At 48.4% G+C, this 9,921-nt stretch overlaps 1 protein-coding gene across 11 annotated transcripts in view; it reads left to right on the top strand.

The window, feature by feature from the left end:
• The first annotated feature begins 1,325 nt into the window (after positions 1–1,325).
• The window catches only part of L3mbtl3 (L3MBTL histone methyl-lysine binding protein 3), a 107,987-nt gene continuing 99,391 nt past the window's right edge, over positions 1,326–9,921 (top strand). For 3 of the 11 annotated variants that reach the window (XM_057762351.1, XM_057762347.1, XM_057762342.1), the window contains exons 1-2: positions 3,114–3,475; positions 5,065–5,141. The gene's annotated coding sequence lies outside the window, so the exon portion shown is untranslated. Of the gene's footprint in view, positions 1,383–1,798; positions 1,864–3,113; positions 3,476–5,064; positions 5,142–9,921 lie in introns of those variants that run through there. The other 8 variants (XM_057762349.1, XM_057762348.1, XM_057762353.1 and 5 more) reach the window with 6 other exon arrangements.

Raw genomic sequence — 9,921 nt, 5'->3', positions numbered from 1 at the left:
ACAGTACCAGAAGAAATGGGTGGTGATCTGTTTCTCTAGGGCAATTTCACGGGCCTGAGGAAAGAATTTAAGAGTTTATTTTCTGAAGCTAGTTCAAGGAACATTCCTTCAGTGAAAAAAAATTCAATCAAGAATAATCTTACTTTTTAGGGGAAGGCTTTTTAATATGGAATTTCCATCTGTGATATATTTAAGTTCTAGGCCTCGGGTAACAATAGCAGAGAAAGGCCCCTGTACCCATCATTAGATGCAAAGCAAACAGTACACGCTGGGGGCGGAGCTTTCCTTTACTTCCCCACTGCTTCCCCTTTCCCCTCAGAGAAGTGCTAGGCTTGCCTCACAGTCTCCGAAATCACACGTTGCTGCATTTTCCCCCTTTCCCCTCCCAGGAAACTCTCCTGTTGGCATCTACATATGTATTGCAACTTTAATGACTTCGAATTGTTTTGTCTGCCCCCGAACCTCGGAGAAAAGGGGAACCGTAAACTGCCCCAAAGCCAGCTTGCAGTCCGTAAGCAGAAAACTGCCAATATCGAAATACAATACTAGCTGGATCCAGATTTGACGCGCTGACAAAGGCAGGGTTTGCTATTTAGGAGAGCTCAGCCATCTTGCCTGAGAACATTAAGCGGGCGGTCCCGTCTTATTGCCTAGGCACTTTACCAGGGATTTCTAAGTTGAGGTAGAACTCCCAGTGTCCCTTAGAACAGAGGCCTGACCCCTGAAGCTGTCAATAGAAATCTCATTTAGGATGCGGAACGAACGCGCAAGTTTCAGACTTGATTATGCATTCTTCCAGTCTCGAAAAGGGCAAATTAAACTCCGTTGCAAGCTTAGAACTTTATTTCGTATTTTTCTTGACCTGTGGCATGTATTCAGCCCCTGGGTAGCAATTAGGATGAGACCAGGGCCCACTCTTTAATGGCTGAACGCACACATTTAGTCAGCACATGGTGGATTCGCTGCTCTGAGAATTGCCTTAGGAAAAAAAGTAAAGTGCAAAAGCAGACAAAGAAATCTATAACCTTCTCAGGCTTTCCCATTTGTTCGGGCCGTTCTCCGACCCAGCTCGGAAGCAGCAGCGCCAAGGATCGCGAAAGGATGCACCTGAACCAATGTTTGCGGGCGGCCGCCTCGGCCGAGCCGCTCAATTGCTGCTTTCCAGCGGCGAAGGCGCAGCAGCAGTAACAGGGAAGCCAGCGCGAGCCTCCCCGGCGGCGGCGGCGGCGGCAGCGGCGGCGGCGGCGGCGGCACCGGCACCAGCGCAGTTTCCCCTCTCCCCAGCCCTGACTCTACGCGCACATGCGCACTGCGCCCGCAGCCCTGGACCATTTGTCAGGACTACTCGTGAGACGGAGAAAAAAAAAAGAGAAAATTTGGGGGTAAGAAGCGGCTGATCGGATCTAATCTCTAATTAATCCGCAGCTCGGCCCGTGCCAAAGCCATTCATTGATTTTTTTTCTGGGTGAGGATGAAAGTTCCGAGAGCTAGAGAGGGAAGGAAGCGCACCCTCGTCTTGGGAAAGCGATCAGGGGAGGGGAAGGAGAGAAGGGGTTTCTCCCCCACTTCTCTGCGCCTCTGGGAAAGAGGAGAAAACTTAATCCCGGGGAAAAAAAGTGGGCAAGTGACTCGGAAGCGGCTGGTGGGGGAGTCTGTGGGCATCTCACTCTGAAGTAGTGAGTGCGAGTGCGAAAGAGGAACAAAAGAGAGAGAAAAGAGAAAGGAAAAAATGGGGGGAGGAGAGACTTGTATTTTTTCCTCCTTTTGCGCGCACACGGGGAAGGGTGTGGGGGGCCGTGCGGAAGGGAGCGGGCCGAGGCGGCCGCGTCGGGCCGTCGCCGGCGCGCAGGCGGCGGGATGCGTGTAGGCCCCCTCCCCCGCGCCCCCCCGAGCTTGTCACTTTGGTCGCTTTTTTGACACCGGGCGCGGGGTGGCGGCGGTGGGGGGGAGTGCGGCGCCGCGGGGCTGCGTGTCCGGGGCGGCGCTGGGTGTGTGTGTGGGGGGGGGGACACCGCGGCGGAGCCGCAGCCTCCCCGGGGGGCGCCGAGCGCGGTCGGCCCGGGGCAGGGGGCGCTGGCTTCGGGAGGGGACCGTGGGGACGATCGCGGTGGCTACTCGGTGCGGCGGCGGCGGGAGGACGCGAGCCCCGGCGCGCCGCCCCTGCGGCCCCATCCGCCCGTGTGGCCTTTGTGCCGGGCGCGCACCGGGAGAGCGAGCGAGCGAGCGAGCGCGAGAAGTCCAAGTACGGGAGACCGAGGCAGTGGGAAAAGAGGCCGGGCCACTTTGCTTCCCGGCTCGGCTGCGGAGAACGGACTGGTTGAATGTGGCAGAGGCGCGTCTCGCCGGCGCGGCCGTGTGTGTGTGTGTGGTGTGTGTGTGTGTGTGTGTATGTGTTGGTGTGTGTGTGTCGATGTGTGTGTGTTGAGTGTGAGCGCGCGCCGAGAGGCCTCCGCGACTCGCACCGCGCACACGCACCCTCACACGCACGCACACCCGAGCCGCGGCGGGGCCGGCGGCCGAGAGTTTGCGTGTGCTCTCCCCGCTCGCCACCTCCCCCGCTCGCCGCCGCCGACTGTGGGAGAATTTCCTAGAGATCGCCTCCAATTTCCGCCATTTTGGGAAAGTTGCACGGAAAAAAAAAAAAAAAAAAGAAATAAAGCCTCCGCTGGATTTTTTTTTTTCCCTGCCCGAGACAGGAAAGTGCTTTTTAAGGGAGCGCGGCCGGCGGCGCGGGCCCGGCATTGGCGTCCCCGCGGGGAGGAGGGCGCGGGCCGGGCACCCGCGCCGTCGCGGCCGCGTTCTTGTCGGTGCAGCGCCGCCGGTGCGGGAGGGCGGGCGGGCGGGCGTGTGGGAGAGGCGAGGCGGCGGGGCTGCCGCGGGGGGCCGCGCTGCCTGCAACTTGTTTACGGTCGCCCGCGGTGGCCGAGGCCGCCGAGCCGGGTCCGCCTCGCGCCGCGTGCGTGCGCCCGCCCGCCCGCCCTTCTGCGCTCATGGGCTGCTGTCTGGTCCCCGCTCGCGTCCTGGGCCCGGCGGGGCGGCGGTGGCGGCGGGGCGGGGGAAGTAGAGGCCGGCGGGGGTGGGGATCGGGAAGCGCAGGAGCGGAGGCATCCGCCGCGCGCCCCGCCAGCCGCCGACCGGAGGAGGAGGCAAACTTGAGAGAGCGGCGGGCCGAGGGGCGCGCTGGCAGAGGGAAAACTTTAATAGCCTCCTGAGGGTGGAGAGAAAAAAAAAAACCCAAAAGACAAAAAAAAAAAAAAGGGGGGGGTTGTGGGATCCGAACCCCCGATCGCGGCCCACCGCGCGACCGTGAGAGAAAGTTGACCGGCTGGGCGGCTTGTTCCGCGCCCGGCCCGCGCGAGGCAGAGGTGTCTGTCTGTCCGTCCGCGCTCCGTGATAGCCGGGGTGGGAGATCGAGCCGCACTGCCGGGTCGCGTGGGTCAAGGCTCTTGCCCCACCCTTCCACGGGGACACGAAGGTAAACGTCGCTTTGGTTTCCCTTCTCTGTCCTGCAGCCACCGCCCAGCTTCCTTTTCCTCCTTTTTCCCCGTTGATTTTTTTTCTCTCTTTTTTTTGGGGGGGGGGGGCGAAAAACGGAGTCTCTTTCCTTATGCAACTTCCTCAGGCGCCGTTTGCACGGCCCTTCCCCCCGCCTTCTGCATCCCTTGGCCCGCTCCTTTGCCATCTCGGGGCCACCGCCAGAAACATGCATTTGAGATCACCCAAAGTGCCCAGGAACAAAAATAGATTTTAAAAAATTGTTCTAAGTTAAAGGAAACTGAGACGAGAAATAAAAACCCGTGTGTGTGTGTGTTTGTGTGTGTTGAATTTTTATTTCGGTTTTCGTAGATGGTTGGTTGTGATGTCTTTATTGGTGTGGGGAGCCCTGGAGGCTTTGTGCTGGCTACCTCGGTCGCGTGGATTTTTGCGCAAGTTTTTAGAAAAACACTGACTCGAGTAGAGAGCATTTCTCCGGAAAGTTTCAAGTGTAGCAAAATAGCGATCCTGCAAAACTGGCCGAGGGGGACCTCTAGTGGTTACACTCATCCTAAGTTCGAGAGGCAGAGAGCAAAGTTTGGCCTTTACTTGTAGCTACGCAGTCCGTTTAGACGTGGAAGTAATTAGAGGACCCGAGTTAGCAGCTAGATGTGGGAACGGTGCTGATCAGAAATAGAAAGTTTGTAAATCAGACAACAATGAAGTGGGAGTTTTCGGGACCTGTGATTTCCGCTCTTTCTTGCTTACATTAAAAAATAAATCCTTTTATTCTGAGATTTGAGATCGGCATACCGTAGATAAGGAAATTTGTTTTAACATTCACCGTTTTCCTCCACTCTAAGGAGTCACGACAGGTAGCTTAATTTGGAACGTTAAGGAGAAATCAAAATAAAACGTGCTTAAAACTGTGCAAAAAGTGAAAAAAAACTTTTTAAATTTGTTTTTTTCTACGAGCCTGTCATTTTGTTCTCTGGTCCATGTAATTTCAGGTTAAAAAGTTATTCACTAACCTACATATATACTTATAAAATAAATATTCTCGTTGTAAGAATATAATTTTGATTCACAAAGTAAAAAGTTATTACGGGGATACTTTGTATAATTTATGATATATATTTAAATGAGTTGCATACCTATTTCCCAGTGTGTATACTGTAAAGGATCTTGAATTTTAAAGGTGAAAACCAGAGAAATGAAGATTGTGTTAAACCAGCCTTGTAACTGCCGCTTGTCATCATATATACGATGGGCTCACCTATATAGCCCAGGCTGGTGTTGAACCTTTCTCTTCCTGCCTAAGTCCCTAGTGCTTAGGTAGCACTACTCTTGTTTACAATGAGGAATTTTGTTGTGTGAATTTAGAATATGGGGATGATGTGAATGATTAAAATTAATTTTGCCTCATGTGGAACTGGCTGACTTTATTCTAATACACAGAGAGATGTCGTCTGAAACTATGCATGTTGAGTTTGAATTGGAGATTATAGATGTGAAGGCTTAAGGAGAGGGCTTTGATTTTTTTTTTTTTTATTTTATTTCTTTCTTTTCCTCTTTTAAAATCAATGGTAGATCCTTAGGAGAAGTCTTGGGGTGCACAGCAGTTGGGAAGGCCGTCAGACGGTTCTGCTATTCACCACCGCCTTGAGGTAAGAGTCACGTGTTGCGACCAATTTCTTTTCTTTTATACTAGGAATGCTGAACACTGCATATGCAAATTAAGGAGAGTGTGTGTCAGGTTTAGTAGGGAAAAAAAACCCTAAGTTTCTGGGAAGTTCTTTGAACCTATGAACAAGTAGACACCCAGAGTCCTTTAAAGATGAGGGAAAATGAGATTTGTGCTGGGGTGTGTGTGTTTGGTGTGGGTGCTTGAGGAGATCAACTGGAGTTGTTACCTGCCTTCCTGCATTGCTCACCACTTTTTTTTTCCTTCCTGAAACCTGATCGCTGTCTCTGAATCTGGCTCACTGATTGGCTAGATTGTCTAGCCAATGAGCTACAGAGCTCTTTAGGTTGCCACCCTCCCTAAGTGATCAAGTTACAGTTGAGGGTGTTTTTGTGGGAGTGCTCAGGATCTGAACTCATGTCTTCCTCTTCATGTTTTTGTGGGTGTTTCTTTTGTGAGCTCTCTCCCCCAACCCCGTTTACTGGATTATTTTCTTTTTTTCTTGTGTGTGTGGGGGGAGGGTGAGTGGGAGGGTGTGTTTCGAGTCAGGGTTTCTTTGTGTAGCCCTGGCTGTTCTGGAACCTTCCCTGTTGACCAGGCTGGCGTCTCACAGAGATCGGCCTGCCTCGGTCTGAATGCTGTGATTAAAGGCCTCTGCCAACAAGGCCAGGCTGTTGTTGGATTCTTAATTAACATTGCAGTGCCCTCCTTTCTACTGAAAGCAATTTCTTCCTTTTGAATTAAGAAAGTGAGAAAACCAGAACAAAGCGGTGTGAATGGTTACCTTTATAAATATACAATAGGAAAAAAAATAAGAATAAACAAATATACAGTAGTAGGAAAGAAACGGGAACTTTAAATGTGTTTGGGGTCTGAGCTACAATTTTGTAGCTAAAATTTATGGCAGTGTAGGGGAGAGTTAATTAATTAACATGTAATTAACATTTAAGTGTTTCCTATGGATTAAATCCAAGAAGGCCTTACTTCTGCCAGATACCATGTCTTAGGGGTATAGCATAGACTTGTGAGTTTAAAACATTTCTATGGGGATATATAGTTTTGTTGAGATTCTGTCTAATAAGATCTCTTAGCTTATCTTGGAAGGTGCTGGCTTAACCCCAATAAATAATCCAGGACCTACCTTTAGAATCCGAACCATTTGATGGGGGAAACCACAGCTGGGTTAGAATAATCTGACTTCTTCTCTTTAATCTTTCTTTCTCCTTTCCCACTGACTTTTCTGCCTCCTCTGTCTCAGTTCTAAAGAATTTGCTAATTGGGCTGGTGAGATGGCTCAGAGGTTAAGAATTTTGGCTGCTCTTCCAGGGGTCCTGAGTTCAATTCCCAGCAACCACAAGGTGGCTCATTACCATCTGTAATGAGATCTGGTGCCCTCTTCTGGTGTGCAAGCATACTTGCAAGTAGAGCATTGTATACATAACAAATAAATCTTTAAAAACATAGTTTGCTAATTCCTGTTTGGCAGAAGCAAAAGGACATGAAATTTAACTTTTATTTTAAATTTTATTTAATTAATAATAATTAATATTAATATTCCTCTCTCTCTTTGTGTGTGTGGGGGTGCATCATATCATATGTGGGGCAGTCAGAGGATATCATTGGGGTTATTCCTTTCCCTCTTTATATGGGCTCTGGGCATTGAACTCAGGTTATCAGACCCAAGTGACAGAGATGCCTTTACTCACTGAGCCATCTCACTGGCCCAAGCCTTCTTTTTACAAGCAGAGTTAATTACCCTCTTGTGGGTCAGGTGTGGCTTACAAGAGAAACTGAATAGTGGCCAAAATAAAAGTGATTGGTATACAGTGGTTTATTGTCATTTTCTGCTGTGCATTGACTTAATTAGTACAGTTAGAGAATTCATAGATCTAGTCCTCGGGCATGTGTGGGTGATCCTGCAGAGACAGTGGACAGGAACAGTCACCAGGCTGGGCAAACACGAGCACAATTCCAGGGAGAGGAGTACCCCAGCTTGCAGGAGTAGTCAGTGTAGTACCTGTGTGCTGGGTTGAAGACAATATTATTAGTCTTCATTTGAAGAGCCACTGTGGCTGTGGATAGCAAGCTACAATGGGAATCAGAAAGCTGAACTCTGCAGTCCAATATATCATCTTGTATGAGTTGCTGAGCCTCCTTCACCCTGGATTTTCCCCTCTGGAAAATGGGAATGTTATCATTGCCCCCTCCCCCCGCCCCCTCGTAAAGGAAGGAAGTTCTGAGACCTGTAAAGAGGTGTTCAAGTGTGTGGTGGTCATTTGACCCTGTCGCTGTCCGCAGGCTTTGTGACGAACAAGTCAGGCTCTTTAGTGTGGAGCTGGTGTTTCAGTCCCTGGCTTTAGTCTATGATAGCATATATACCTGTCGAAAGGTTCTAGCAGCGTCTTTCTTTTATGTCACTTTCCTTTCTTTCTTATTTTTGTTTTTTGACACAGCATCTTGGATTTGTCGCTCTGACTCTCTTTGTAGACCGGACTGACCTGGAACTCACAGAGATCCTCCCACATTTGTCTCAGGAGAGTTGGGATCTAAGTCATGTACCATCATGTCTGGCTTTGTCTGTCTGTCTTTATTATTTGCATTTTTTTCTTTAGATTTATTTGTTTATGCCATGAAGTGGTGGTGCACGCCTTTCATCCCAGCAATCAGGAGACAGAGGCAGGTGGATCTCCGAGTTTGAGGCCAGCCTGGTCTACAGCGCTAGTTCCAGGACAGTCAGGGATACACTGAGAAGCCCTGTCTCACCCCCCCCCCTCAAAAAAGCAAAAAATACACACACACAATCAACCAAAACAAACACAAAACAGATTTACTTATTTTTTTATTTATTACTTTATGTATATGTTTGCTTTGCCTGCATGTATGTCTGCGTACCACGTTTGTGCTTGGTGAACCCCAAAGTCAGACGAAGGTGTTGGATCCCCTAGAACCGAAAGTGGGTGCTATGAGTCCACTCAGGTCGCCTGCAAGAGCAACAAGTGCTCTTAACTGCTGAGGCAATTCTCCAGCTCCAGTGTCTTTTATTTCTTATGAAAAAAAATATGTCGGATGTTGAATGGAGGAACAGCACTGTATCAAATGAATAGAAGGGCTAAGGAAGGAAATGTTTATAAGTAATACCTGCTGGTGGGAACGGTAGGGTGAAGTAGGGATCGGATCGCTGTGGGATGGGAGTCTGTTTACTGTCATTAACAAAGGACGGTGAGAGAACAGGTGACTGGGGAGTAGTAATGGGAGTCACTGGGGAGGGCAGGGATTGATTCCTGAGAATGACTGCTTTGACGGAACATTTCAAATAAGACTCCCCCACCTGTTTTTTCAGCCGTCCTTGTCACTGTGTTGTTCATTATCACTAACTCTCTAAAATCTAAATGGAAAAAGAGAGAGAGAGAAGTACTATGTTATTATCTCCATCCTAATGATACCGAACCTGACAAAGCAAAGCCTGACATGTTCTGGTTTTATTCGTTTTATTTCATCTCCTTTTTGTAGACTATCCAATCAATATCCAGAGGGTCTAAACACTCAGTAGTGAAGGAGAGAATATGTACTTGTCCATTTATTTAATCCTGGAGTAATTGAGAGAGACGTAGTTCTCAAGTAAACTCCATGTTTTGTTTTTGTTTTTGTTTTTTTTATGGTTGTTGTTGTTGTTGTTTTAATGTTATGCCTATTGGCGTTTTGCCTTCATGCATGTCTGTGTACCACTTATGCCTAGGGAGGTCAGAAGACATTTTAGGATCCTCTGGAACTGGAGTTACAGGTGGTTGTGAGCCACCATGTGGGTGCTGAGAATAGAACTGGAGTCCTCTGAAAGAGCAGCCAATACTCTTCACCACTGAACCATCTCTCCAGCCCGTGGTATTTTATTTTTAGGAATCATGTGTTGTCATAGATAAACTAGCCATGGTTTATGGTCGATAGGTCAAGATAGGGCCATTGTAAGAGAGGTAGCTTTATGTGGTATGTAACAGATAAGTCATGGAGTCTTCCCTCAAGCAGTGTTTTTGGTTTCTTAACTAGTTGCTACTGAGTTTTAACAGTGTTGAAATCTGAGAGGCTAGGTTTTGTTCCCTTGGAGCTCCCAAGCTCTTTAGCCCAGGAGGAGAGATAACTGAGAACTCTGCCGATTGCACCAGCTGCTGGGGCTGTTCTAGTGTGTGTATGGTAATAGTGTAGCAAGTGCACATTGGGCCAGGAAGAGAACACATGCTCTTCATGTTATAGAAGTCAGTGAACTTGCGTGCAGACTGATGATGTCAAATGATGTTATAGATGAGACAGTATGTATCCCATGTTAATTAGTCTCCAGAAATGAGTAAGCCACTTTCTAATCAGGACTGAGGAACACCTTAGTTGTGCTTCTGGTCAAAGTGATGCTGTTTCTTTGACCAGTGTGCTCACAAGGTGAGCTGGTGAAGGTCTGCTCTGTCACTCTTCTTGTTTGCTACCTTTGGATGGACTCATCTGCCTTAGAATCCTAAGATACTGTTTTTAAAATACTTACGTGTCCACATGTATATGATATCTTGAAGTTGAGGGATCTGTGGAAGTGATATTTTTTTGTACAGTCTTTATTTTATATCTATCTTTATAGGTAGGTAAGTAGGTAGGTAGGTAGATGGATGATTTGTGAAGTCTTCATTATCCAGTGGAGATATTCTCAGGGGTTGTCTTTTCACAGTGGTAAATTTTCTCAGTAATGTGTGTGGATGAGAGTCAGTGATTGTTCATGGCTGTTATGC

This window comes from Chionomys nivalis, chromosome 2, assembly GCF_950005125.1.
Source record: "Chionomys nivalis chromosome 2, mChiNiv1.1, whole genome shotgun sequence".
In the NCBI taxonomy this organism is placed as follows: domain Eukaryota; kingdom Metazoa; phylum Chordata; class Mammalia; order Rodentia; family Cricetidae; genus Chionomys; species Chionomys nivalis.
This window is presented reverse-complemented; position numbering and strand designations above follow the sequence as displayed.